General features: G+C 45.0%; 1 long non-coding RNA gene across 1 annotated transcript; it reads left to right on the forward strand.

The window, feature by feature from the left end:
* On the forward strand, positions 1 to 24540 carry LOC138642247 (uncharacterized). The gene is made up of 3 exons (XR_011314014.1): positions 1 to 240; positions 320 to 382; positions 22943 to 24540. It is a non-coding gene; the product is annotated as an uncharacterized lncRNA (long non-coding RNA).
* The last annotated feature ends 241 nt before the right edge of the window (positions 24541 to 24781 follow it).

Here is a 24781-nt window from a genome sequence, read left to right on the forward strand (position 1 = left end):
AATCCACTGCCTTGGAAAGCACTTCCACCTCTTTCTCCTCACAGTGGAACGTATTGTACACCGCCCCCTGCGGTCATGTGACACTTATGTCACCACACCCCGCCCCCTCCAGCCTCACTTCTCCGGCAACACTATGCACACACCATTCCTCTTCCCCACTATATAAGGAGGTCCCTGGTGCACCGTTCCCCAGCCTGCACTTGCAGTGGACACTGCGTGCTCCCTCCATTCATCAGGCTGGTAAGTCCCAGACACTGCACACTCTCTATTATAGCAGTGCAGGGTGGCATCCCTCATACAATTTACTTTTCTTATACAGATAGCGTGCACTTCCCTCTTAGCCCTTAACAGCTGTGACACCGCGTGGCTTCATATTTACTGGGTGGGTAAGTCCTGTGTACCATATACCTTCACTATCTAGTGGCTCACTAGCGCCATCTATGTCATATCATACCTATCCCTCCTGCAGATAGTGTCACCTGTGACACACTACCCTGCATCAGCAAATTGCTTCTACAACCTGGGATCTATATAGCTTCAGGCTTTCCTCTGGTATGTACCATACTCCTATATTATCTAGTAGCTCACTGGCACAATTTATATCATACCTATTTCCCCTGCAGATAGCGCCACCTGGGACATACTCCCCTGCGTCTATGTACTGCTTCTACAACCTGAATTCTATATAGCTTCAGGCTTCCGGTATGTAACTATTTTACATGGCACCATAAGCCCTATAGTATTACGTATGGTCCATATAGGCACGTACAGGGTTATCTCTACATGCACTTTATTTTTCCCTTCAGATGCATCTTAGTTCTAACTTGTGGGGCTCCTCCAACATACTAGTAATCTAGGTAGGTTTACCTTTTCACCCATACCTCACGGTACAGTGTGTCTCTCATCATCACCTTTTTCATACCTCCATCCCCTAGTTCCTTCTTCTTTCTTGGCGCGTCACCATACCTTCACGTACACGTTCAATTTTTTCCAGCATGAATATCTCGGAAATCTTGTTTGATGGTCCCCTAATGGGGTTATTACTCATTTCTGTATCATGACTTTTGTGTTGTATATACTTTTATTTATTTTGATTGTGTTTTGTTTATGTTTATTTTCTGTATTTTGTTCCTTTATGCTTTGGATATCACTCTCTTTGTATATTTTCCTTTAGCACACTGATGAAGGTCCAGTTACGACCGAAACGTTTGTGTTTACTGTATGTATAACAAACCCCCTATTTTGCATCACAACACGTCCGGAGTGTGCCAGTCACTTGTTATTCTAGCAAGCCAATGACCCAAAACATACAGCCAAGGCAAAAAAGGAGTGTCTCAAAAAGAATCACATTAACCCCTTCATGACCGGAGCGTTATTTGATTTGGAGTTTTAGTTTTTCGCTCCCCTTCTTTCCAGAGCCTTAACTTTTTTATTATATGGCCATGTAAAGGCTTATTTTTTGCGGGATGAGCTGTACTTTTGAACAACAGCATTGGTTTTAGCATGTCGCGCACTCGAAAACGGGAAAAAAAATCCAAGTGCGGTGAAATTGAAAAATAAGTGCAATCCCACACCTGTTTTTTTGTTTTGCTTTTTTGCTAGGTTCACTATTTGCTAAAACTGACCTGCAACTATGAATCTCCAGGTCATTACAAGTTCATAGACACAACACATGTCTAGGTTCTTTTTTATCTAATTGGTGAAACAAAAATTCCAAAGTTTGCTAAAGCAAAAAAAAAAACAATTGTGCCATTTTCCGATACCCGTAACATCTCCATTTTTCATGCTGGCGTTTTTAATGATACCACTTTTGTCCAGATACGTTCTTTTGATCACCCTTTATTGCATTTCAATGCAATGTCCTGGCAACCAAAAAACAAAATTCTGGCGCTTTGATTTTTTCTCGCTATGCCATTTAGCGATCAGGTTAATTCTTTTTTTCTATTGATAGATCGGGCGATTCTGAAAGCGGCGATACCAAACATGTGTAGGTTTGATTTTTTTTATTTTGAATGGGGCGAAAAGAGGGTCGATTTAAACTTTTATATATTTTTTATTCTTTTGTACTTTTAAAACTATTTTTTTTTATTTTTGGCATGCTTCAATAGCCTCCATGGGAGGCTAGAAGCTGCCACAACGTGATAGGCTCTGCTCCATAGAGGCGATGGTCAGATCGCCTCTATGTAGCAGAATTACTGCATTGCTATGGGCGCCGACCACGGACCTTTCTCTCTTGGACCTTTCCCTGCACCAGCGCACTGCAGTACATTGCTCTGCCCTCAACAGGGCAGATAAAGTACACTTTGTGCAGGAGCTGCTACAGGAAGCAAGGAAGAGGACGTTACCGCATGAAGATAGGAGGTGCCGGACCCGGACCGCGACGTCCATCGGACTGTACGGCACTGGACCACCCCACCAGGTGAGTATAATCTAACTTGTTTTTCTTATCTTTTAGGTTACATCGGGGCTTATCTACAGCATTACAGAATGCTGTAGATAAGCCCCTAAAGGCGGTGGCCACAGTTTATATATGAAAAAGTAGGTGACAGATTCCATTTAATCCCATAGAAAGGAGGGAGTTGAAGCTCCGAGTTGCCAAACAACAGCCTCAAAATCTTAATGATTTAGAGATGATCTGCAAAGAGGAGTGGACCAAAATTCCTCCTGACATGTGCGCAAACCTCATCATCAACTACAAAAAATGTCAGACTACTGTGCTTGCCAACAAGGGTTTTGCCACCAAGAATTAAGTCTTGTTTGCCTGAGGGATCAAATACTTATTTCTCACTGCAAAATGAAAATAAATTTATATAATTTGCACTGGGTCCGGCAGTACTTAAAGGGGTGGTCACGGCAGCGGAGACCCGGTCCGTGGCCCAGGGCACCCAATTAAAGGGGATGAAGTGTGGGAAATAAAGTCTGTAGAGAAACGTTCGTAACACCACCTGTGGCACTCAGCCAGGGATGGCCGACGCTGCTTAAAGGGAACCACTGGTACAGCTCCCCACAGGTGTAACTTAGTCCTTAGGGCAGCCCAAGGAGGGGATGTTGCAAAGTTCTGTTAGTGGTGGTGGTGGTGGTGCTGGGCAGGATTTGAAGGAAATAATTAGAAGGACACAGCAATATCAAGTATTTGCAGTTTACTCACAGTTCAGGTGGTATGGTGCCCCAGCCGGGGTGCTGTGTCCTTCAGGTGAGTGGTCCAGCAAACTCTCCAGCAACTCAGGGTTCCTGCTCAGAACCCCCTTTTTGTAAGCCTTTCCTGCAGTCTCACTATGCTGGTCTCCATTCTTCCTACCCAGCGTCTCACCCACAGCGTCCTAAGCCAGCAACCACGAACCTTGGTTGGGCAACATCCTCTCCTCTCAGGATAGACAATGGTATTAGCTTAGGCACAGGCAGCAAGGAGTTAAGTAGATGGGAGGGGCACAGAGCAGGCACTTCCTGTTTAGGTTCAGATGTGAGCAGAGTGTAACAGGCTGTTGGGCATAAGTCTGCAGATGGCAGTAAGGGGCCCCCAAGTTGAGAATCGTGCAAGTGATCACCATCTTAGACAGAACCGTTCCAAGAAAAGATCCGAAGCTAGCGGCTGGGATTAGAAGGCAGCTGAGTTGGTGAGCCCGTTACGCTATAACTCGCAGCTGGACCAAGGAAACAGCAGGAAGCTAGTGGGCCTGCAGCATGAGTGGGACAGAGATTGTCCAAGGAAACAGGTGGGACACGGATTGTCCAAGGTCGTAGTTGAGTTTGCTGGGAAAGGGAAGCTGATGCATAAGATAATGTCTGTCTGGATGATAGGGAAAGATAAGATGTTGCTGTGTTTAACTTATGCTGCCTGCGTGAAGAATGCAGTTAAGAAGATGCAGAGGCGTAGATAGAGCTTTTGCCGCCCGGGGCTGTTCCCGAGTTAGGCGCCCCCCCCCCTCCCCCGGCTCAATACACACAAAGGTTACCAAAAATGGTTTTCCTGTTTTGTAGAACTTAAACTGGGCCTAATGGTGTCACCCCCACATGCCAAACCTGTGACTTAATACCACCACACCATGACCAGGCCACATAGTGACCGAATAATACTACATACAAGGGACAAATACCACAACACCATTTCCAGACCACATATTACCACCACATAGTGACTGAATACTACAATACTGATCAGTAATAAAAAAAAAAACCACAATACTATCACCATAAGTGCCAGTATTCACAGGAGATCTGTACTTAGTATGCAGTGTCTATGTAGAGGTAATACAGAGATCACTGGTGACATTATACACAGGACCTCTATATAGTATACAGTGTATAGTGTCAGTGTATAGGTAACACTGACTCACCAGTGACGTCTCTAGGTGAAGTCCTTCATCTTTCATCCAGCACAGACCGCCATCATTCCTTCCATCCAGGACTCGTTTCTGCAGGAAATAACACAGTTATCTCGAGCTCCGCTTGCAGAACACATTACTTAATTTTTCACAACTTCTACATTACATCACATGAAGAAAAAAAGGTGATATAGTGTCACTCTGCACAGTAACAGGACCGCCCCCCCATTTAAAACAGTATACTCAAAAAATAAAATAAATACATCACTGCAGTAATAATATCCCTTAATTAGCCCCTATGGTAACACTATTCCCCACCCTGGCCCCGCTTATCTCATTCCTGGCTCCAGCCATATGTTCTCGCATCCTGCCCTCATGAGTATCCATTCTACCCCATATGATCTCCCCATCCTGCCCCACCAGCCTCCATTGTATCCGTCCTGCCCCATGATCCAATCCTGCCCCGTGTCTCCAATCTACATTCTGCCCATGCCTCAAGTCCTGCCCCCAGTGTGTCCAGCAATCTGCCCCAGTGTGTCCAGCATATTACCCCCATGTTGTCCAGCAATCTGCCCCAGTGTGTCCAGCATATTACCCCCAGTGTGTCCAGCAATCTGCCCCAGTGTCCAGCATTGCCCCAGTGTGTCCAGCAGTCTGCCCCAGTGTGTCCAGCATATTACCCCCAGTGTGTCCAGCATATTACCCCCAGTGTCCAGCATTGCCCCAGTGTGTCCAGCATATTACCCCCAGTGTGTCCAGCAATCTGCCCCAGTGTCCAGCATTGCCCCAGTGTGTCCAGAAGTCTGCCCCAGGGTCTCCAGCATTGCCTCAATGTGTCCAAAAATCTGCCCCAGGGTCTCCAATATTGCCCCAGTGTGTCCAGCAATCTGCCCCATGGTCTCCTGTATTGCCCCAGTGTGTCCAGCATTCTGCCCCATGGTCTCCAGTATTGCCCCAGTGTGTCCAGCATTCTGCCCCATGGTCTCCAGTATTGCCTCAGTGTGTCCAGCATTCTGCCCCATGGTCTCCAGTATTGCCCCAATGTGTCCAGCAATCTGCCCCATGGTCTCCAGTATTGCCCCGGTGTGTCCAGCAATCTGCCCCATGGTCTCCAGTATTGCCCCAGTATGTCCAGAAGTCTGCCCCAGGGTCTCCAGCATTGCCTCAATGTGTCCTGAAATCTGCCCCATGGTCTCCAGTATTCAGTGTGTCCAGCAATCTGCCCCATAGTCTCCTTTATTGCCCCAGTGTGTCCAGCATTCTGCCCCATGGTCTCCAGTATTGCCCCAGTGTGTCCAGCATTCTGCCCCATGGTCTCCAGTATTGCCCCAGTGTGTCCAGCATTCTGCCCCATGGTCTCCAGTATTGCCCCAGTGTGTCCAGCAATCTGCCCCATAGTCTCCTGTATTGCCCCAGTGTGTCCAGCATTCTGCCCCATGGTCTCCAGTATTGCCCCAGTGTGTCCAGCAATCTGCCCCATAGTCTCCTGTATTGCCCCAGTGTGTCCAGCATTCTGCCCCATGGTCTCCAGTATTGCCCCAGTGTGTCCAGCAATCTGCCCCATGGTCTCCAGTATTGCCCCAGTGTGTCCAGCAATCTGCCCCATGGTCTCCAGTATTGCCCCAGTGTGTCCAGCATTCTGCCCCATGGTCTCCAGTATTGCCCCAGTGTGTCCAGCAATCTGCCCCATGGTCTCCAGTATTGCCCCGGTGTGTCCAGCAATCTGCCCCATGGTCTCCAGTATTGCCCCAGTGTGTCCAGCATTGCCCCCAGACAGAGTCAGACATAAAGAAAAAAAAAAAAAAAGTAAAATCCTCACCTCTCCCGTTCCTAGCGTAGGTCCGTGCAGTAGTCAGCGTCTCTCCGGCTCTGCGACGCTCAGGACAGAGAGGCTGAGCGGCGCGCACAGTAGTGACGTCATCGCGCCCTCTGCTCTGAGACGTCGCAGAGTCAGAGGACGCTGCAGCTGCCGGCGCCGCAGGAACCAGGAGAGGTGAGTATTAGAGCGGGGAGCAGGGGGCGGGGGGCGGGATAGCCCGGGGGTGGGGGGAGCCTGGTCGTGGCGGCGGACGGCACCGCCCAAAGATTTAAAGGGGCGTCTTTTTTTTTTTTTTCTCTTTCTCCTCCTGCAGCGCCGGACGCCCCCCGCATTGTGCCGCCCGGGGCGGACCGCCCCCCCCCCCCCCCGCACCCTCCTTCCTACGCCACTGAGAAGATGTCTCTGTGTTTGACTTGTGCTGCCTATGTGATAAATACGTTGCTGTCTAGTTAAGTTAAGCTGTTGGAAAAAGACCTCATCTCTGAAGTGATTTGCGGAGCTCATGAATGCGGAGCCAGCATGGCAGCAGCTGAGGGGAATGTCAGTGTGCTGTGGTGCATGCTGTACATGCAGTACAAGGGACTTTAATTATCTTTTCACGTACAAGGTGCCGGGGTGCTCATTTAACATTTCTATCTTTGGGACCTTTGGAGCTCGAAATTTCTTGGACTTCTAGTGTTAGTGAACTCGCCCATGACTACCACCCCGTGCCACCTTGTTACATCAACACATCTGATGAGACACACAAGTAAGACTTTTTTCAGCATTCTATAGCCTGTATGCCCATATGTATAGTTTACATAGGTCAAATGTGGTGATAGTTTCCCTTAAAGACATTCTGAGAAACAATTCTCTACAAGTGATACTGTAAAGCTGAGGTACTGTATTCATATACCTCAAAAGTTAATTTCTATAGTCAACTATATTAACGCTGCAACTGTTCTCTGTGGCAACATAGCCATATTGGCTATAGCAAGAGATTGTAATGTGCAAACCTGAATTCAAAGCTTTGTTGAATTGAATAAAATGTGCTCCAGATCTCAATGAGCAGATTGTGTAATCTGATTCAGAGACTTCCTGTCTATTGTAAACTGCTTTCAATAGAGCTGTGGTATTGATCCATCTATTGATTAATTTTGTTTTTCACATTACATTCTGTTGATTTCCTGGAATGTTCACTGATGGACATGTAAAGGATGTTTTTTTTATTCATGACAATGTAATTTATTTATGTATCATTTTTGAATCTACACGGGATATATGTAATCCTTCATGATGTGCTAGGTTCATAAGCTGATATTGTACGTCCTTTTACAACTAGTTTTCCATTGTTAGCTTTTTATTTTCTGCCACAAGTGCCAATCTACCATAGAGGTACAACATGCAGTTGCTACATAGTCCTTGAAGAGAGATGATAGAGAGAGCAGAGAGTTGTTCTTATGTTGTGTTATCTCAGATTTTATGTCTGCACTTACAGTTTTTATATTTAAAATGTCAAGCTGTAATAAATTAATTATGCCATTAACTATAGATATTAAACAACATTATATTACATATAACTATCAAGAATAATGAAAACAATTGAATCCGCGCTGAAAGGGCAAGACAGATGGAACAAACAGACCTATGAAAAGTAAATGTGACACAATAACACGCAAATCAAACCATATAAGCCCACACACCCTCACCTATAACAGAACAATCCCACCTTGAATAGACCTAGACCGGAGCCTAAACAAAAAGCCGCACCAGCGCTACCGAACACGTGGAGAGACTCACCAGCAGGGGATGTGCCGACGTGTGTCACGGTGGGTGCAGTCCAGTCAGAAGAAAAGGATCCGGCGTATAGAAACGCTAGCAGGAAGGTGGGCAGGCAGAGGTGATGAGCCGCAATGAAATAAGGTAGTACGGAAGCTACGTAGAGCCAGGGAAAGCCCCGGCCGGTGGCGTCCCTGGATACGAGCGGGGAAGGGGAAAATAGCTGGCACGAGGCTCAGCGTGTGACGTCACAAAGTAAATACGTCCACGTGTTCGGTAGCGCTGGTGCGGCTTTTTGTTTAGGCTCCGGTCTAGGTCTATTCAAGGTGGGATTGTTCTGTTATAGGTGGGGGTGTGTGGGCTTGTATGGTTTGATTTGCGTGTTATTGTGTCACATTTACTTTTCATAGGTCTGTTTGTTCCATCTGTCTTGCCCTTTCAGCGCGGATTCAATTGTTTTAATTATTCTTGATAGTTCTTTGACAGGGGTGGCACCTCCCTGCCTTGTTTCCTTGCAGCTGGGGTTTTTTTCTTGGTGCCTGAGGTAGCGCGTGTGTAATATCCATTTCATTCTATTACATATAACTATGTTACATTATAAAGCGTTGTGGAATATGTTGGTGCTATAGAAATAAAATAATAATCATAATAATAATAATTATTATTATTATTATTATATTATTTGGTGTGGTTGCACATTAGTGTGGCTTATACAAGAAAAAGTCTTGATTATCCAAATAGTGCTGATAGTCACGGGGTCATTGATAACCAGGACTTGCTTCAGGTGGCTTTCTAGCCTGTACACAGGGGTAAGCATTAGAGATGAGAGAATTTGTTTGGAACAAATTCATCACGAATATGGCACATTTGGATTCGTGACCTGAAACCCGAGCAAAATTTTATAAAATTGATAAAAATCGTTAACATTCGGTAAAAGTGCAGGAAAATATTTGCGTTGCCACAAAAATATTTTCAGCACTTTAGAAACGATAATGGTGGTGTTTTATGAGCGTTTGGCATGTGTTTGATGAGGGAAGGGGGTTTGCAGAGCTCAGAGGCGCCGCGTTCTTGGAAGCACAGTACAGCTGTCATTTTTTTTTCCTAACTTTATGTGTGCACATTGCGGCTAGCCAATTAGGGTGCAGGAAACACCCACAATGTCCTGGCACCACGGCTTGTGTTATTGGCTGCTCCCAAGCACACCGCAAGGGCAACGAAGGAGTGGCTTCGTTAGAAGCATATTTAAGTTCTGGAGTGGCCTAGCCAGTCTCCAGATCTCAACTCCATAGAAAACTTTAGGAGGGAGTTGAAAGTCCGTGTTGCCCAGCGCCCAAAACATCACTGCTCTAGAGGAGATCTGCATGGAGGAATGTGCCAGCATACCATTAACAGTGTGTGGCAACTAGTGTTGAGCATTCCGATACCGCAAGTATCGGGTATCGGCCGATACTTGCGGTATTGGAATTCCGATACCGAGATCCGATACTTTTGTGGTATCGGGTATCGGTATCGGATACATAGAGATGTGTAAAATAAAGAATTAAAATAAAAAATATTGATATATTTACCTCTCCGGCGGCCCCTGGACTCAGCGCGGGTAACCGGCAGGCTTCGTTGTTCAAAATCAGCGCTTTTAGGACCTGAGAATCACGTCCCGGCTTCTGATTGGTCGCGGGCCGCCCATGTGACCGCCACGCGACCAATCACAAGCCGCGACGTCACCGCACGCTATTAACGCGCTCATTTTTAAAAATGAGCGCGTTAATGGCTTTCAAAGACGTAGCGGCTTGTGATTGGTCGCGGCCACGCGACCAATCACAAGCCGCTACGTCTTTGAAAGTCATTAACGCGCTCATTTTTAAAAATGAGCGCGTTAATAGCTTGCGGTGACGTCGCGGCTTGTGATTGGTCGCGTGGCGGTCACATGGGCGGCCCGCAACCAATCAGAAGCCGGGACGTGATTCTCAGGTCCTAAAAGCGCTGATTTTGAACAACGAAGCCTGCCGGTTACCCGCGCTGAGTTCAGGGGCCGCCGGAGAGGTAAATATATCAATATTTTTTATTTTAATTCTTTATTTTACACATCCCTATGGATCCCAGGGCCTGAAGGAGAGTTTCCTCTCCTTCAGACCCTGGGAACCATGAGAATACCTTCCGATACTTGATGTCCCATTGACTTGTATTGGTATCGGATATCGGTATCGGCGATATCCGATATTTTTTGGGTATCGGCCGATACTATCCGATACCGATACTTTCAAGTATCGGACGGTATCGCTCAACACTAGTGGCAACCTTGTGAAGACTTACAGAAAACGTTTGACCTCTGTCATTGCCCACAAAGGATATATAACAAATTATTGAGATTAACTTTTGTTAATGACCAAATACTTATTTTCCACCATAATTTGCTAAATAAATCTTGCCAAATCAGACAAGGTGATTTTCTGGATTTGTTTTCTCATTTTGACTCTCAGAGTTGTGGTCTACCTATGATGTCAATTACAGGCTTCTCTCATCTTTTTAAGTGGGAGAACTTGCACAATTGGTGGCTGACAAATACTTTTTTCCCACTGTAGCTCCCTAGATACCTTATGAGCCCCACATGGCCTCCTATATATGGTGTGCTCTATATAGCCTGTTATATACAGTATGAGCTCCCATATAGCCTCATATATACAGTATGAGCCCCATATATCCTCCTATATACAGTATGAGCCACTATATAGCCTCCTAAACAGACTATCAGCCCCATATAACCTTCTATATACAGTTTGAACCAATTATATAGCCTCATATATGCAGTATGAGCCACCATATAGCCTCCTATATACAGTGTGATCCTCCACATAGCCTCCTATATACAGTGTGAGCCCCTTGATAGCCTCCTATATACAGTGTGAGTCCCTATATAGCCTCCTATATACAGTATGAGCTACCATATAGCCGACTAAATACAGTATGAACTGCACATAGCTCCCTAGATACCGTATGAGCCCCAAATGTTCTCCTATATATCGTGTGCCTATATAACCTACTATATACAGTATGAGCCCCCATATAGCCTCATATATATTATATATATATAAAGTATGAGCCCCAATATATAGCCTTCTATATACAGTATGAGCACTCATATAGCCTCCTATGCCCAGTATGAGCATATATAACTCCTATGTACACTATGAGTCCACATATAGTTTCTATATAAAGTATGAGCCCCTATACACAGCATAAACCCCAATATATACAGTATAAGCTTCATATGGCTGCCTATGCACAGTATGAGCACCCATATAGTCTCTAATTTACAGTATGAGCCCCCATATAGCATCATAAAACCAGTATGAACTCGCATATAGCTCCTAAGCTACAGTATGAGCCTCACATGGCCTCCTACATACAGTATGCCCTATATAGTCTACTATATACAGTATGAACCCCATATAACGTCATATATGCAGTATGAGCCCCTATGTAGCTTTCTATATAGAGTATGAGCCCCTGTATAGCCTTTTAGATACAGTATAAGCCCCCATATAGCCTTTTATATACAGTATGAGCCACCATATAGCCTCCTATATATACACTATGAGCCCCCATATAACCTTCTTTATACAGAATGAACCCTTATATAGCCTCCTATATGCAGTATGAGCCCCCATATAACCTACTATATACAGTGTGATCCTGCACATAGCATCCTATATACAGTGTGAGCTCCTATATATCCTCCTGTATACAGTGTCATCCTGCACCTAGCCTCCTATATTCAGTGTGAGCCCCTATAGAGCCTCCTAAATACAGTATGAGCCCCATAAACCCTCCAATATACAGTGTGATCTTGCACATTGCCTCCTATATACAGTAAGAGCACCATGTAGCCTCCTATAAACAATGATAACCCCATGTAACCTTCTATATACAGTGTGAGCCCCTCTATAGCCTCCTATATATAGTATTAGCCACAATATAGCCTCCTTTATATAGTGTGGGTCTGCACATAGCTTTCTGTATACAATATGACCCCCATATAGCCTCCTATATACTGTATGATTCCCTATATAGCCTCCTATTCAGGCCCATATTAGCCACTAGGCACCAAATATAAATGATCCTTCATGCGCGCCGATACTTCCAGCATCAGTGGAGCTCCAGACATCTGCCCAACCTGAGGAGCAGCGGCTGACATCAGTGTAGAGTACTGCTGAAGAAAAGCTGGAGCCTGGAGAAGGTAAGCTCTCATAGAGCCGAAGATACATCCCGGAGAGGGGGCTAGGTATGGAGAACCTGGGGAGGGTGGGGGGAGAAGCTATATGGAGAACCTGGGTGGGAGAAGCAATATGGAGAATCCAGAGAGGAGGGAGAAGCTATATGGAGCATCTTGCATGATGAGGGGAAAAGCTATATGGGGAACCTGGGGAAAAGGGAAGATGCTAGATGGAGAACCTTGGGAGAGGGGGGGAATGTATATGGAGAACCTGGGGACGGGGAAGGTGAAGCAATCTGGAAAACCTGGGGAGAAGGGAGAAGCTGTATGGAGATCCTGGGGAGGGGGTAGAAGCTATATGGAGAATCTGGGGAGAGGGGGGAGCTTTATGGAGAATGTGGGCAGGGGGAAGAAGCTATATGGAGAACTTGGGGAGAGGGGAAGAACCTATATGGAGAACTTGGGGAGGAGGGAGAAGCTATATGGAGAGCCTGGGGAGGTGGGCTCTGTTTGGAGAACATGGGCGGGGGTTCTGCGTGGAAAATGGAGATGATAGTGTGTGGTGGTTTTCATTTATGAGGGGTACTGTGACTGCACATTGTGACTGCAAACTTGTGAATCCTCACGCCATGCACTGCTTGTGAGGATTCTCTGGTGTCAGTGTTGGGAACGGCAGTCATGTGACTGCAAGTAAGTGATTTGCATACTTCCAGTCACAATCCGAATATGCAAGTAAATTGAGCAAGGCCTCGTCTTTCTAATCAGATTGACCCCAGGAGTATGCATATCGCATAATTGCGGTCACATGACCACCGTTCAACAGGCATTTAGAAGGGAAAATCCTCGCAGTAAGCAGTACGTGCACAGGGAGGATTCACAACTATTCAGTCACATAGTTACTGCAGATTTATAATTTGAAAGCGGACAACTCCGTTAGTGCTCTATAAAGGGTTTTTTTCAAGCTGGAAAGTTATTCCCTATCCATAGGTGGTGGGATATCCAGCGTTTCCAAAAAGTGAAGCAGAGGTTGATCATCCGCACTACTTCTTCAATAATTTTGAATGATCGTGCCGGAGATTACTGAGCACAGCACTCTGCTGATCTTAGGCGTTCCCATTAGAATTAATGGAGTAGTGCAGATATGTCTATTCTGTTCAACCGTGGCTCTTCAGATCCCCGGTTCTCAGGATCGGTTGGACCCTCAATGATCTGAAAATAATTCTCAATCCCTCTCATTGAGATTTCTGCTTTCATTTGTATTTAGGGCTGTCCTGACACTTCAATTGACTGCAGTACTAACTTAGCAATGTATTCATGTATTAATGGAGATTATGATGTTTTACTGCACTGACTGAGGTACTGGTTTTTTATTACTGCACTGACTGAGGCTCTGGTGATGTATAACTGCACTGACTGAGGTTCTGGTGATGTATTACTGCACTGACTGAGGTTCTGGTGGTGTATTACTGCACTGACTGAGGCTGTGGTGATGTATTACTGCACTGACTGAGGTTCTGGTGATGTATTACTGCACTGACTGGGGTTCTGGTGATAAATTACTGCACTGACTGAGGTTCTGGTGGTGTATTACTGCACTGACTGGGGTTTTGGTGATGAATTACTGCACTGACTGGGGCTCTGGTGATGTATTACTGCACTGACTGAGGTTCTGGTGATGTATTACTGCACTGACTGGGGTTCTGGTGATGTATTACTGCACTGACTGGGGCTCTGGTGATGTATTACTGCACTGACTGAGGTTCTGGTGATGTATTACTGCACTGACTGGGGTTCTGGTGATGAATTACTGCACTGACTGAGGTTCTGGTGGTGTATTACTGCACTGACTGGGGTTCTGGTGATGAATTACTGCACTGACTGAGGTTGTGGTGATGTATTACTGCACTAACTGGGGTTCTGGTGATGAATTACTGCACTAACTGAGGTTCTGGTGGTGTATTACTGCACTGACTGGGGTTCTGGTGATGAATTACTGCACTGACTGAGGTTCTGGTGGTGTATTACTGCACTGACTGGGGTTCTGGTGATGAATTACTGCACTGACTTAGGTTCTGGTGATGTATTACTGCACTAACTGGGGTTCTGGTGATGAATTACTGCACTGACTGAGGTTCTGGTGGTGTATTACTGCACTGACTGGGGTTCTGGTGATGTATTACTGCACTGACTTAGGTTCTGGTGATGTATTACTGCACTGACTGAGGTTCTGGTGGTGTATTACTGCACTGACTTAGGTTCTGGTGATGTATTACTACACTGACTGGGGTTCTGGTGATGTATTACTGCACTGACTGAGGTTCTGGTGGTGTATTACTGCACTGACTGGAGTTCTGGTGATGTATTACTGCACTGACTGAGGTTCTGGTGATGTATTACTGCACTGACTGGGGTTCTGGTGATGAATTACTGCACTGACTGAGGTTCTGGTGGTGTATTACTGCACTGACTGGGGTTCTGGTGATGAATTACTGCACTGACTGAGGTTGTGGTGATGTATTACTGCACTAACTGGGGTTCTGGCGATGAATTACTGCACTGACTGAGGTTCTGGTGGTGTATTACTGCACTGACTGGGGTTCTGGTGATGTATTACTGCACTGACTTAGGTTCTGGTAATGTATTACTGCACTGACTGAGGTTCTGGTGGTGTATTACTGCACTGACTTAGGTTCTGGTGATGTATTACTACACTGACTGGGGTTCTGGTGATGTATTACTGCACTGACTGAGGTTCTGGTGGTGTATTACTGCACTGACTGGAGTTCTGGTGATGTATTACTGCACTGACTGAGGTTCTGGTGATGTATTACTGCACTGACTGGGGTTCTGGTGATGAATTACTGCACTGACTGAGGTTCTGGTGGTGTATTACTGCACTGACTGGGGTTCTGGTGATGAATTACTGCACTGACTGAGGTTCTGGTGATGTATTACTGCACTGACTGGGGTTCTGGTGATGAATTACTGCACTGACTGGGGCTCTGGTGATGTAATACTGCACTGACTGAGGTTCTGGTGATGTATTACTGCACTGACTGGGGTTCTGGTGATGTATTACTGCACTGACTGGGGCTCTGGTGATGTATTACTGCACTGACTGAGGTTCTGGTGATGTATTACTGCACTGACTGGGGTTTTGGTGATGAATTACTGCACTGACTGAGGTTCTGGTGGTGTATTACTGCACTGACTGGGGTTCTGGTGATGAATTACTGCACTGACTGAGGTTGTGGTGATGTATTACTGCACTAACTGGGGTTCTGGTGATGAATTACTGCACTGACTGAGGTTCTGGTGGTGTATTACTGCACTGACTGGGGTTCTGGTGATGTATTACTGCACTGACTTAGGTTCTGGTGATGTATTACTGCACTGACTGAGGTTCTGGTGGTGTATTACTGCACTGACTTAGGTTCTGGTGATGTATTACTACACTGACTGGGGTTCTGGTGATGTATTACTGCACTGACTGAGGTTCTGGTGGTGTATTACTGCACTGACTGGAGTTCTGGTGATGTATTACTGCAATGACTGAGGCTCTGGTGATGTATAACTGCACTGACTGAGGTTTTGGTGATGTATTACTGCACTGACTGAGGCTCTGGTGAAGTATAACTGCACTGACTGAGGTTCTGGTGATGAATTACTGCACTGACTGAGGTTCTGGTGGTGTATTACTGCACTGACTGGGGTTCTGGTGATGAATTACTGCACTGACTGAGGTTCTGGTGATGTATTACTGCACTGACTGGGGTTCTGGTGATGAATTACTGCACTGACTGAGGTTCTGGTGGTGTATTACTGCACTGACTGGGGTTCTGGTGATGAATTACTGCACTGACTGAGGTTCTGTTGATGTATTACTGCACTGACTGGGGTTCTGGTGATGAATTACTGCACTGACTGAGGTTCTGGTGGTGTATTACTGCACTGACTGGGGTTCTGGTGATGTATTACTGCACTGACTTAGGTTCTGGTGATGTATTACTGCACTGACTGAGGTTCTGGTGGTGTATTACTGCACTGACTGAGGTTCTGGTGATGTATTACTACACTGACTGGGGTTCTGGTGATGTATTACTGCACTGACTGAGGTTCTGGTGGTGTATTACTGCACTGACTGGAGTTCTGGTGATGTATTACTGCAATGACTGAGGTTCTGGTGATGTATTACTGCACTGACTGGGGTTCTGCTGATGCATTACTGCACTGACTGATGTTCTGGTGGTGTATTACTGCACTGACTGGGGTTCTGGTGATGTATTACTGCACTGACTGGGGTTCTGCTGATGCATTACTGCACTGACTGAGGTTCTGGTGGTGTATTACTGCACTGACTGGGGTTCTGGTGATGTATTACTGCACTGACTGAGGTTCTGGTGATGTATTACTGCACTGACTAAGGTTCTGTTGATGTTTTACTGCACTGAAGGAGGTTCTGGTGAGGTTCAGGACACATTACCATCATTTTGTCCCAAAGTTTTTTGCTTCTTCTTGGTTGGCTTTTCTGACATATTTTAGCCATCAGTTTTTTTTTTTTTTTAAACAGACCAGTCACTTATTTTAGCTGGTTCACGCCTTAGGAAACCTGAAGTGGTTAAAAAAACCTCATATGAACAGGGAGTTGTTTTTTACAGTGCAGTGCATCGGTTCATTCTTTTTGGCAAATATTTAGAACTTTTTTTAGGTGGGTACAGAGCGGATCTGCCGGATAAAAGCACTGTGTGTGCACATACCCTTAGTCTGACTGATCAGTAGGGAGTGTGCCTACTTAAAATGCCTAGGGCAGCATGAATGCCAAATAGGTCCCTACACCTATATATAGTATTAGATCCTATATAGCCTCCTATATACACTATTAGATCCTATATAGCCTCCTATATACAACATTAGATCCTATACAGCCTCCTATGTACAGTGTGAGCCTCCGTATAGACTCCTATATACAGTATGAGCTCCCATACGATATCCTCCTATATACAGTATAAGTCCTCATATAGCTTCCTATTTTCAGTATGAGCCCGCACAAAGCTTCTTATATACAGTATGAGCCCTCATATAGCCTGCTAAATATAGTTCAAACCTGCACATAGCTCCATAGATACAGTATGCGCCCCACATAGCCTTCTATTTACTGTATGAGCCCTTATACAGCCTGCTATATACATTATGAGTCCCCATATAGCCTCATATATACAGTAAAGGCCCCATATAGCCTCTAATATACAGTATGCATCCCCTGCAGACTGTGAGCCCTCGCGGGCAGGGTCCTCCCTCCTTATGTACCTGTTAGTGCCTTGTTTTTTGCTCATGTTTAGTTGTATTTGTCTATATTTGCTCCCTTTTCACATGTAAAGCGCCATGGAATAAACGGTGCTATAAAAATGTACAATAATAATAATAAAAATAATGAGCCTCTATACAGCCTCCTATATATGATATGACTACATATATACAGTAGGAGTCCCCATATAGCCTACTATATACAGTATGAGCCCCCCATACAACCTCCTATATGCAGTATGAGCCCATATATGTCCTCTTGTATACAGTGTGAGCCCCCATACAGACTCCTATATATAGTTTGAACCCCTATATAGCCTCCTATATATAGTGTGATCCTCCATTTAACCTTTTTTATACAGTGTGAGCCCCCATATTGACTCATATATAGAGTAAGCCCCCATATAGACTCCTAGATAGAGTATGAGCTCATTATAGCCTTCTATATACAGTGTGAGCCGCCATATAGTCTCCTATATACAGTATGAGCATGTGCGTAGCAACCTTTATATATTATGAGGCCACATATAGCCTCCAATGTACAGTATGAGCCTGCAAATAGCAACCCATACACAGTATGAGCCCACCTATAGCCTCCAATGTACAGTTGGAGCTTGCACATTGTGACTTATATACAGTATGAGCCCCCATATAGCCTCCTATATACACTATGAGTCCCCACATAGCCTCCAATGTACAGTATGAGCCTGCACATAGCAACCTATATACAGTATGAGCCCCATATAGCCTTCTATATACAGTGCATGGTGCACACCCAGATGTAAAGAAGCACTCCGTGCTATTTTTTCCTAATCCATCCTAAATATCCATGTAACGTATTGTTAGCACATTAAAATACTCACCAATTATGGTCGTCTCTCTTCCTCTAGTCTCCTCACCGACCCCTCACCCAATACACATGTACGCCTGATTCGGCCGAGCATGCACATGCTTTCCACAAGAGAATAGTGAGCCTCTCCCACCAAAAACAGAAGTTTCAGATAAATTTGTTTTACCATGAATGGACACAAAAGAATTAGAGTTTTTTCTGAGATTACCATATATACTCGAGTATAAGCCGACCCAAGTATAAGCTGACCCCCCTAATTTTGCCACAAAAAACTGGGAAAACTTAATGACTCGAGTATAAGCCTAGGGTGGGAAATGCAGCAGCTACCGGTAAATGTCAAAAGTAAAAATAAATACCAATAAAAGTAAAATTAATTGAGACATCAGTAGGTTAAGTGTTTTTGAATATCCATATTGAATCAGGAGCCCCATATAATGCTCCATACAGTTTATGATGGGCCCCAAAAGATGCTCCATATTAATATATGCCCCATATAATCCTGCATAAAGGTTAATAATGGCCCCATAAGATGCTCCATAGACATATTTGCCCAATATAATGCTGGACAAATGCTGATTATGGCCCCATAAGACGCTCGATAAAGATATTTGCCCCATATAGTGCTGCACAAACGTTGATTTTGGCCCCATACAGACACTTGCCCCATATAGTGCTGCACAAACTTTATGGCCCCATACAGTGCTGCACAAACACTATGGCCCCATATAGACATTTGCCACATAAAGTACTGCATAAACGTTATGGCCCCATATAGTGCTGCACAAACGTTATGGCCCCAAATAGTGCTGCACAAACGTTATGGCCCCTTATAGTGCTGCACAAACGTTATAGCCCCATACAGTGCTGCACAAACGTTATGGCTCCATACAGTGCTGCACAAACGTTATGGCCCCATATAGTGCTGCACAAACGTTATGGCCCCTTATAGTGCTGCACAAACGTCATGGCCCCATAGATACTCCATACAGACACTTGCCCCATTTGCTGTGATTAAAAAAAAAATCACATACCCATCTCTCCATCGCTCAGGCCCCCGGCACTTTCAATATTCACGTGCTCCTCATTCCGGCGCCGCTCCATCTTCAGCACAGGCGTTAAGGCTGAGGGCGTGCACTAACCATGTCACCGCGCCCTCTGACCTGAGCGCCACTGGTGAAGATGGAGCAGCGCCGAAATGAGGAGCAGATGAGTATCGCGCAGCGCTCCCCCTCCCCGTTATACTTACCTGCTCCTGGTGCGGTCCCTGCTTTCCCGATGCTGCAGCTTCTTTCTGTAGTGAGCGGTCACTGTTACCACTCATTACAGTAATGAATATGCGGCTCCACCTATATGGGAGGTGGAGCCGCATATTCATTACTGTAATGAGCGGTATGATGTGACCGCTCAGTACAGGAGGAAGCTGCCTGCTCCGGGAAGCCAGGGACCTGCAGAGACCACACCAGGAGCAGGTGAGTATAATTAGACAGCCCCCGCTCCCCCATACCTTCCGACCCCTGGGTATGACTCGAGTATAAGCCGAGAGGGGGACCTTCAGCCCAAAAAAGTGGTCTGAAAATCTCGGCTTATACTCGAGTATATAAAGTAATTTAAATTTTTTGCCTTACATTATTTTATAATTATTTCTTTCATCTTTATATATTCTACTTAATGTGCTTCTGATTAGGTGATCACCAGAACCAAATCTTATTTAATAAACGAAAGTCTAAAAAACACTGCTGTTTTCTTCACATTCCTCTTGCAATAGGACAAGATGGACGGCAAAACAAGTGCTAGTAATATCCCAAAAGCAATAGGAATGAAAAAATAACTTTTAACCATGCTAAAGGAGTTGAAAGAAAAGTCTTGAGTGAGAAAAAGAAGGGCTCAATTCTGGCTTTACTAGCAGGGAGACACAGTGAGCGTCATGTTGCCTCCATCCTTGGAATTTCTAAGATGGCAGTCCATTACCACAAGGTCAAGCAGCAGACATTGGGGACAACAAAGCTACAGACTGACTTAGGGCAAAAATGGCTCTACACTGACCGGGATGACCGTCATCCTATTTGAATGTCACTCAGCAACCGCAGCAAGACATCAAGTGACCTACAAAAGGAATAGCAAATGGCAGCTGGGGTGAAGTGCATGGCAAGAGCAGTTCATAACAGGCTCCAAGAGGCAGGACTCTATTCATGTAAAGCTACAAAAAAGCATTTAATCAATGAGAAGCAAAGGAGAGCCAGGCTGAAGTTTGCCAAAGACCATAAGGATTGGACCATAGAGGACTGGAGTAAGGTAATCTTCTCTGATGAGTCTAATTTTCAGCTTTATCTCACAGCTGGTCGTCTAATGGTTAGACGGAGATCGGGAGAGGTGTACAAGCCACAGTGTCTTGCACCCACTGTGAAATTTGGTGGGGGATCAGTGATGATCTGGGGATGCTTCAGCAACGCTGGAATTGGGCAGGTTAATCTTTGCGAAGGACGTATGAATCAAGCCGCATACAAGGTTATCATGGAAAAACAGTTGATTCCTTCTGCTCAGGCAATGTTCCCCAACTCTGCGGACTGGTTTCTCCAGCAGGACAATGCACCATGCCACACAGCTAGGTCAATCAAGGGGTGGATAAAGGACCACTACATAAAATCCTTGTCATGGCCAGCCCAATCTCCAGACCTGAACCCATTTGTAAACCCCTGGAATGTAATCAAGGGGAATATGGATAGTCACAAGCCATCAAACAAAGAACTGTAATGTTTATACCAGGAGTGGCATAAGGTCACTCAAAAGCAGTGTGAAAGACTGGTGGAAAGCATGCCAAGACGCATGAAAGCTGTGATTAAAAATCATGGTTATATATTGATTTCTGAACTCTTCCTGAGTAAAACATTAGTATTGTTGTTTTTAAATGATAATGAACTTGCTTTCTTTGCATTTTTTGAGGTCTGAAAGCACTTTTTTTTAATTTTGACAATTTTTCTTAGTCAGAAAAAAAAATACAAAATTTATTGCTTGGAACTTCGGAGACATGTTGTCAGAAGTTTATAGACTAAAAGAACAATTTACATTTTTTCTCAAAAAAGTGGTCTCTTAATTTTTGCCAGAGCTGTATACGTACAGCACGAGTTAGGATGATTTATAATGAGCAGACTCACAAGCTGCGCCCACCCTATACCCAGTGGGTACCTGCTGTTATACACATCTGACACCCACCCGTAACTGCTTCAATACAAGCTAGCTCTCATTGCAGTAATATAACCCCTTAGATTCCATAGTGACCAGCAACCATGGTAATATTATTATTATTTATTTATATAGCACCATTAATTCCATGGTGCTGTACATGAGAAAAGGGGTTACGTACAGAGTATCAAAGAAGTTAGACAAGGAGGCCTCTGTCATCTCCACCGGGTTGCTTAATAGCATCTGAGGCCAATTGAAGGTCCCAATTCAGAGATTTCTATGTACGTCCGAATATGACCGGATTATTTTTCTGAGGGTTGATCAGGTGGACTAACATGATCTTTGCCCTCACAGCATTCCTCTCTCTGCATATATCATACCATAAGTATCCACCTTCATACATGCTGTTTTCTGAAAATCTCATTTATCTGTTTTCTTTTCTAAAAGTGTTTATTTTGTATCATGATAAAACATATGAATGGGAAATTTCTATTATTTTAAGTGATTAAATCTACTAGAAGAGGAAGCTGGGAAGTCAGAGGACACTGGCAGCAGTACTGAGGAGCAGCGGGGCCTGGAAGTTGAGTTTGTGTTTTGTTTTATTTCAGGACCACCGTGAGAAACATGTTCTGCAGCAGCTGAGGTTTAGGGAATAATGCACACACTGATATAAATGATAAAACTGATTATTATTCCTAGGTGTGTAATATTCTTACATTATATACATTTGTTTCCCCGGAGTGTACTGTATGTGTGTATATAGGACATATCACAGATAGGACAGTCAGCCATTATGGCAGCGCGTTGTTGCTCTCACATGTGATGTCACAGTGACACAGAATGTTGTGAGTATATACAGTCTCTGCGCTCGGTGACATTAGCGCCATTTTCAGAGTTGATGCCTTTGCGGAGACTCCACTTTGGTTTTGGAACAACGCGCTAGATTGTTTGTACGTCTGGTATTTACTTCCACAGTTTATTATTGTTATTTGGCACAATAACACCTGTGCCATCAGAGAACGTAGTTCTTTGCATTTTACCATCTCAGCCCCGAGAAACTGAGCCATGAAGTCCCGGGAGCTGCGTCAGCTCAATGCTGACAATGAGACATGGCTGAGCAGACCTGAAAACCAGGGTAAGTGACAGAATATTCTGCCTTATAGGAGCTTTTCTGAGGGTTTTCTTTTGGCTAAGATGTTTCAGGACACACAGTGTGTCCTCCATCTTCCATTCATATTCCTTAGGGGTCAGTCAGGGAAAGTTGTAGACAAAGTGAGGCCTTGGGCAAAAGTTAAAAGTGGAGCACCAAATGCTAACATATTTGCACCCTGCTTTGTAATGTCTGCAGAGAAGGGATACTGAGCAGGTTTATGTAGGCCAAAGATGAAAAAATGTTTCCTTCTCTCATTAAATCCCAAAGCAACAGCTGGTTTTATCCATTTAGCCCTAAAGTGTTTTTTTTTAATTTAGCATAATTATAGTAATCTTTCTCTTTACAGGTCAGGCCATAATCCTCCACCATCGCCTAAGGGAACAGAGAAGGCTCATTACCAATGATGGCCATCATACAGAGCTTCTCTGTGGCAGAGAGTGGACCAGAGCAGGGAAAGAAGCCGCTCGCCACTGAGACCGGTCCCTGCAGAGCCTTCCAGACCCAGGGAGGTCCCAGCTCCAAACCCATCTGCTCTACAGCCACACCAGCCAAACCATCTGTTTAACCGCATCATTCGCCTGCAGGGAATGGGAGTCTATCCACCTCCTCCACATATGCGGCCTCCATCGCTACCTGCCCAATATAACCTGCTTCGTATACTGCAGCAAAGGCAAGCTCTGTGCACTAAGAGCTTCCCAACACGAAGGATAACATCTGAGGAAGAGGCAGAATCCTGCGCCATCTGCATAATGGACTATGAGGTTGGAGAGGAAGTTGTAGTTCTTCCATGCAATCATTGCTACCATCACAGTTGCATCTCCACATGGCTCCGCTCCAACCCTCGCTGCCCCCTATGCTGTAGTCACTGCTTCCTTTGAAGCCTCAGAAGAACATCGTAGAGATTCAAAAAGGAAGTCTAAGATTATGGCAGTGATATTGGAAGAGACCATCAGGCCATTCAGCAGCGATCTAATGGCAACAGTGGTGATACCGCTGCAGCCTTGGACTCCATTGCCTGATTAAATAATTATCGTGTACCATCTTTATGTCTGGCCGTTACTTTTTGCTGTATAGAATTAGGCTACACAACTGACTATTGGGTGCGGGGCTGGTGTACGTTGGACTGGAAAGGTCTGTGCACACAATGTCATATACAGGCAGATTCTGCCTGAAACCCTCCAGAAAAGGAGCTGGAGAAACATCAAGTAGAATGAACATATGCACAGCTAAGTCAAATCGACTTGCTGAGAATATTTTCTGTCTTTTGTCACGTCTTCCAACTGCTTCAGACTTCAACAGCAGTGAAGAGGTTAAAAGAAGTGGCCGCTCCATTCTTCAGGTGGAGCCAATATCTTATGTATAAAGGTAAAGAAAAGGGACATGGACAGCAAAGCCACCAGAGAAACGACCAGAAAGACGGCATAGAAGGGGCTTCAGGAGACATCGCCAGTGTTTTCCTGAAGCATCATCTGCTTCAAAAATGATGCGGACACGTTGGCATCTACAATACGCAGTGCACATACCCTAAGAGAACTACAGTACATAGATAGGATAAGATGGTAGCAGCTGCACTGCGAAATATTGGGTGCAAGCCCCTGTACACCGACCTGAGGACCACTGTATAAAGGATAGAGGAGGCAGGCAGCACTCCAAATCAGCTGTACAAAATAGTGGGGCATGTTTATTGGACCATCTAATATGCGACGTTTAGGCTCAAGAACAAAAAAAGTTGTGACTAGTGTTGAGCATTCCGATACCGCAAGTATCGGGTATCGGCCGATATTTGCGGTATCGGAATTCCGATACTGAATTCCGATACTTCCCGCGTATCGGATACCGGAATCGGAAGTTCCCAGAATTCAAATTGAACGCAGCAGCCAATGAGGAATGAATGAAAGTGTGGGCACATCCTGTTTAGCATGGTGGGCATGTAAGTACTGGCAAGGCTTGGATTGGCTGCTGAAATGATGTCACTCTGCACTATAAAAAAGCGCTGCCGCCATTTTGCGCTCACTCTGCTGTGATTTCAGTTAGGGACAGGACGCTGTGTTCTAACTGAGGGCCAGTTGAGCTTGCTAATTGCTTTATTTTCCTTTCCAAAGGCTAATTTAGCAAAACGCTGTGTGTTCTTCACTGTTCACCTTGCTCTTGCCTTGCAGCGCTGTTTTAACAGCGTTCTGCAAGG

The sequence above is a fragment of the Ranitomeya imitator genome, chromosome 6 (genome assembly GCF_032444005.1).
Source record: "Ranitomeya imitator isolate aRanImi1 chromosome 6, aRanImi1.pri, whole genome shotgun sequence".
Lineage (NCBI taxonomy): Eukaryota > Metazoa > Chordata > Amphibia > Anura > Dendrobatidae > Ranitomeya > Ranitomeya imitator.